The sequence below is a fragment of the Olea europaea genome, chromosome 13 (genome assembly GCF_002742605.1).
Source record: "Olea europaea var. sylvestris chromosome 13, O_europaea_v1, whole genome shotgun sequence".
Classification (NCBI taxonomy): Eukaryota; Viridiplantae; Streptophyta; class Magnoliopsida; order Lamiales; family Oleaceae; genus Olea; species Olea europaea.
In genome coordinates this window covers 16,752,685-16,758,233 of record NC_036249.1, presented here as the reverse complement: position 1 = coordinate 16,758,233, position 5,549 = coordinate 16,752,685, and positions in this window count along the sequence as shown.

The window sequence follows — 5,549 nt, the reverse complement described above, 5'->3', positions numbered from 1 at the left end:
TTGACACCTGAAATTGTCATAGATTTTCTTAAAAGTAAAGAAGTAAAAATTAGAGTTGAAAAACATGACAAGAGAGCGATGAGTTACATATGATGTGGGGTAGAACTTAATTTAGGCAAAATAGTCATGATGGATATCAAAGTGGTGGCGAGTCAAGTGGCAATGGATGGAAAAAGAAGGGCAACGATAGATCTAGATCAAAATCTAGGATGAATGCCAGAAAATACTATGGCTGTGGAAACACAAGGCATTTCATAAAAGATTGCCATAAAGAAAATGGCAAGTTAAAGATTAAGGAGAGAGATGAGGTATATGTGTTATATTCTACGTCTAAGATAGACAACGGTGAGGTTTATATACTTACAAGTCCAGTTCCATACACTGCTAAATTGAATCTATCTGCTAATTCCCACATGCATGAGTGGATACTTGATCCTGGTGCATCGTTTCATGTGACGTCTGAAAAGAATTGGTTTTATGACTTGCATGAATCTAATGTTGGGCATGTTGTGCTGTGTGATAACTTTGCCTATACTATTATTGGAATTGGTGACATAAATGTAAAATTTGACACAGGTTTTGTGTATACGTTAAAAGATGTTAGATATATTCTTGAATTGTCTAGGAATTTGATTTCAGTAGGGAGACTTGAAAAGAATGATTTCACTCGTAAAATTGGAAACGGTATGCTAAAGATGATTAAGGGTGCTTTAGTTTCTATTAAGGAAACTGAGAAAAATGACATCTATATCACTATTGGGCAGAGGATTGAACTCCTCTATCTCTTCTACCAATATTGATCACAGACACACGGTATAATAGACTTGCACACGTGGGTATTAAGGGACTTAAGCTACTTAATGAAAAATGTGCATTTGGTAATGACCGTGTGTCAGATTTATCATTTTGTGATCGCTGTGTACTAGGTAAGCATCATAAAACTTTATTCTCCACAAGTGTTCATAAAGCTAAAGGCATGCTTGAATATATGCATTCTGATCTGTAGGGTGTTGCTAGTAATCCCACTCGGGTGGGAATGTGTATTTCTTGTCTATTATCAAATACTATACTAGGAAAGTGTGGATCTATCTATTGAAAGATAAATTTGAGACTTTTCATAATTTCAATAACTGGAAGAGATAAGTGAAAAACCAAACTGGCAAGAAAATCAAAATTTTAAGGATAGATAATGGCCTAGAGTTTTGCAAAAACAGCCGAAAGAATGAATAGAGCCATACTTGATAAAATGCATTGCATGATGTTAAGTTCTGATGTCTCTAAATCCTTTTGGGGTGAGGCTGTTATGACTGCCTGTTATTTGATTAATTTGGCTCCATTTGCTACATTGAATGGTGACACTCCGCATGAGAGATGGTTGGGTAAACTGAGTGATTATTCTATACTTAGAACTTTAGGCTATGCCCCTGTTTCTCATCAAAGCAAGGGAAAGCTGGAACCTAGAGCTAGAAAGTGCATCTTTCTAGAGTATCCTGAGGGTGTTAAGGGATACAAATTATGGGATAGAAGTTAAAATGAGGTTAAGATCATCGTGAGTATGAGTGCTACATTTAATGAGAATGAGATGCTGCGAATTAAAGGGGAAACCAAACCTGTGAGTGAAACTGAACCAGGTGAGGAGAGAGATCGGTTTAAGGTGGAGTTAGGAAAACTTAGTACACCTGTCCCTACTACTCTTAATGAGGTGGAGATTCAAGTTCAGGAACTTGAAGTGGAGAACGGTAACGAAGTAATGATAGAAGAACACCCCGAAGAAGAAAATTCCTTAGCTAATTATAATCTAACTAGGGATAGAGAGAGGAGACAGACGAGAGAACCTAGAAGGTTCGATTTTGAGTCTAAGTTAGCCTTTGCCCATGCAAGTTATGAAGAACTAGCTGATAAAGAGCCAAAAATCTTTGAAGAGGCGATATGTAGTGATCAATCTAAGGAGTGGCTTAAGGTGATGAAAGAAGATATGAGTTCTTTAGAAAAGAATCAAACTTGGGAGCTAGTACTTAGGCCTAAGAACAAATCGATCTTCGATTGAAAATGAGTCCTTAAAGTTAAGGAAAGTACTAGTGGTTCAGAACCCTTAAGTTTTAAAGCTAAGTTAGTGGCTAAGGGTTACACACAGAAGGAAGGCGTTGATTATAATGAGATTTTTTCACCAGTTGTTAAATACACCACTATTAGGGTGATGATTGCCTTGGTTGCGCATTTTGACTAGAAACTTGAACAACTTGATGTAAAAACAAATTTTCATGAATCAACCAAAAGGTTTTATGGGACAAGTCAAAACCTGATTATGTGTATTTTCTGAAATGGTCCCTGTATGGCTTAAAACAATTACCTAGATAGTGGTATAAGAGGTTTGATTCCTTTGTACTTATTAGAGGGTTCCAAAGAAGTAAATTTGATCACTATCTATATTTTCAACATAACGAGACTGATAATAATTATCTATTTCTGTTGCTTTATGTGGACGATATGCTTTTAATTGGTTCTTCTTCTAAGTGGATAAATAATATAAAAGCAAAACTAAGTGGTGAATTTGACATGAAAGGCCTAGGTAAGGTTAAGAGAATTCTAGGCATGAAAATAGAAAGAGATAGGACAAATTCCACTTTGTTCTTATATCAGTCTCCATACATATCCAAAGTGTTGAAGAAATTTAATATAAGTGATTGTAAGCCTATCACGTTACCTCTTGCTAGCCATTTTGTTTTATCTAAAGAACAATATCCTTGCAACGAACGTGAAATAGAATACATGAGTAGAGTCCCATATTCTAATGTGATTGGTTCCATAATGTATTTGATGGTTTGCACTAGACCGAATTTAGGTTTTGCTGTTAGTAATCTTAGTAGGTACATGGCTAATCCGGGTCCTGTACATTGGGAAGCTTTAAAGTGGTTATTAAGGTACTTGAAAGGTACGGGTGACGTAGGTCTAAAGTTTAGTGCTAATAAGAAAGGTGTGAAATTGAAGGATTTTGTAGATGCTGATTATGCGGGAGATGGGAATGGTAGGAAATCGACTTCCTCTTACGTGTTTACCCTATCAAATTCATGTGTTAGTTGAAAATCACAGTTACAACACATTGTTGCACTATTCACCACTGAATCTGAGTATATTGCTACTTTTGAAGCAATTAAGGAGGCTCTATGGCTTAGAGGTTTACTTCATAAATTATTGTCTTGAATGAGTATGTGGCTGTGTATTCTGAAAGTCGGTAGTCTATCCAACACCACATTTAAGATGAGACGACCTGAAAGTTAATTGGGCAACTCGAAGCAACCTAAATAATTTAGTGTTGCTCGTGGCTCAATACACTTTCTTGGATGGCCATTAATTGAGAGAATATCTTGTGAGCCGATTTAATTGTCTCTTGGGCCTCTAACTTGACCCATTGTTTAACCTACCTATACTTACCTTATTTGGGTTTGTAGTTGTCGGCTTTGTGGTGTTGGAAGTGGGTATAAACTGAGCCTGGGTTATCTTTGGTGATCAATATCCTCTCTCTACAAGGTTGTAGAGCTAGTAGCCTTTTCTCTTGAATCATAGCCATTGAAGATACATTTCTCACTCTTTTCATCTAGTTTCGTCCTTCTTTCTTTCGAAATATGAGAGAAAGCAATGATCCTAAAAATTTGGAAATGTAATATTGCCTTGAATCCACTCCATTCTTCTTGCGAAGTCATATTTTGCACTTTTTTTGCTGACAACAATTTTGTAAATACACAGCACCTAGCAGTCTCATCCCAGAACTCTTTTCACATATTCTTAGTTTTCAACATGTTTTGAGTCATTTTGATGATAGTCATATTCTTCCTTTTCTCTACACTACATATTGTTGAGGAGACATAGAAACTGTCAAAGGATGAAGATTGCCATGATCTTCACAAAACTTCTTAAATGAGATGCCGATATATTCACCATCACAATCTAAGCATAAGGCTTTGATCTAGTGATCACTTTGATTTTTCATCATCTTTCAAAAGTCGTAAAATCCTCAAATACGTTGGAATTTTATCTAAGAAAATACACCCTTCTTTCCTAGAAAAGTCATAAATAAATAGCATGAAGTAATTCATTCTACTAAATCAGGCAGGTTTGATCGGTCCATAAAAATATTTATGTACTAATTAAATAGTATTAATGCCCAAAAAATTGCCTTCTGGGATTTCTTTCCAAAGAGACACCCTTCACAAATTTGATTTGGGCAATGAATATGTTTCTATAGCCGTGTTGAATCTTTAACACATGCCTTCAAACACTTCACTTCTCCACTTTCAATGTTCAACAAGAACATATTCTTCATCAATGGAAGTCTAGCAATCAAGTTTTCATTGTAATCTCGCACTGATATTTGTTGATACTTCGTTTGGATGTCATATCTCTTGTCCAAAAGTTAGCCTAAACTAAAAAAATGTCTTTAAAGAAGGAACATAATAAACATTTATAATGTATTGTTCTCCATTCTTCATTTGGATGAGAATTTTACCTTTACCCTTGACTTGCACCTTCTAATCATCTCCAAATATAACATGGTTATTTAGTTCTTCAATTCTATGAAGATAGATTTGTCTCCACACAAATGATTATTTGCTTTAGCATCTAAGTTCAAAGAGTTGTTGACTCCTACATGAACATTGTACTCCAAGAGTAAAGTTCATTTTACTTTTCCTTTACTTTAAACTAGTTGAATTGCTCCTCCACATTATTGATCCCACACTCATGCAAAAAATGACAAAGTTTATGACAGTGTAACATTCATTTGAGATTTATCATATCTCTCACCATCATTTTTCTTCTTCCTATTTGAAAATTATGTCTTTCTTGTCCTCTTGAATTGTATGAGTGTTGATAATTTCCTTCCAAGATGAATGTTGGAAGTTTCTATCTCATCTTCTACTATCTCTTCTTTGTCCTCTACATCTTTGGTTCATATTCTCTTTCACCATCTTTCAAAAGAAGACTTGTTTGCGAGACTCGTTCTACCTATTCTTTCTTATTTTTCAATAACTTCTTTTGAGCTTGTAGTGTGCATCCATGATCTCATCAATAGTTATTTCTTCCAAATCTTTTGATTTTTTTATTGTCGCCATTATAACATTGAATATTTCATGTGAAGATCGAATAATTTTTTTATCACTTGTAGATCATTTACTTAGCTATACCTTTTCATCTCATTGATAATCACCAATACTCATTAAGAGATATGAAATTGATTCGAATTCCTTGATGGATAGGACTTCTTCATATTCTCTTCTCGATGATTCAATGAACACTTTTTCCTTTGTTTTTACCTTTGTGTATATTTTGAAGAATTTCCTATGATTACTTTGAATGATTTACCATTTAATACCTTTTGAAAAATGGTATCACCACAAGTTTGATGAGTTGTGCTAAGAGCCTTTTGACCCTTACTAGTTTCTTGTTGCAAATTTCTTTGTGATTGAAACATGCTTTCTTCTTTTTGAGGTTCAAAACCTCTCTCTACCAATTCCCACAAATCTTGACTATCAAGATTTGCCTACACACGAAAA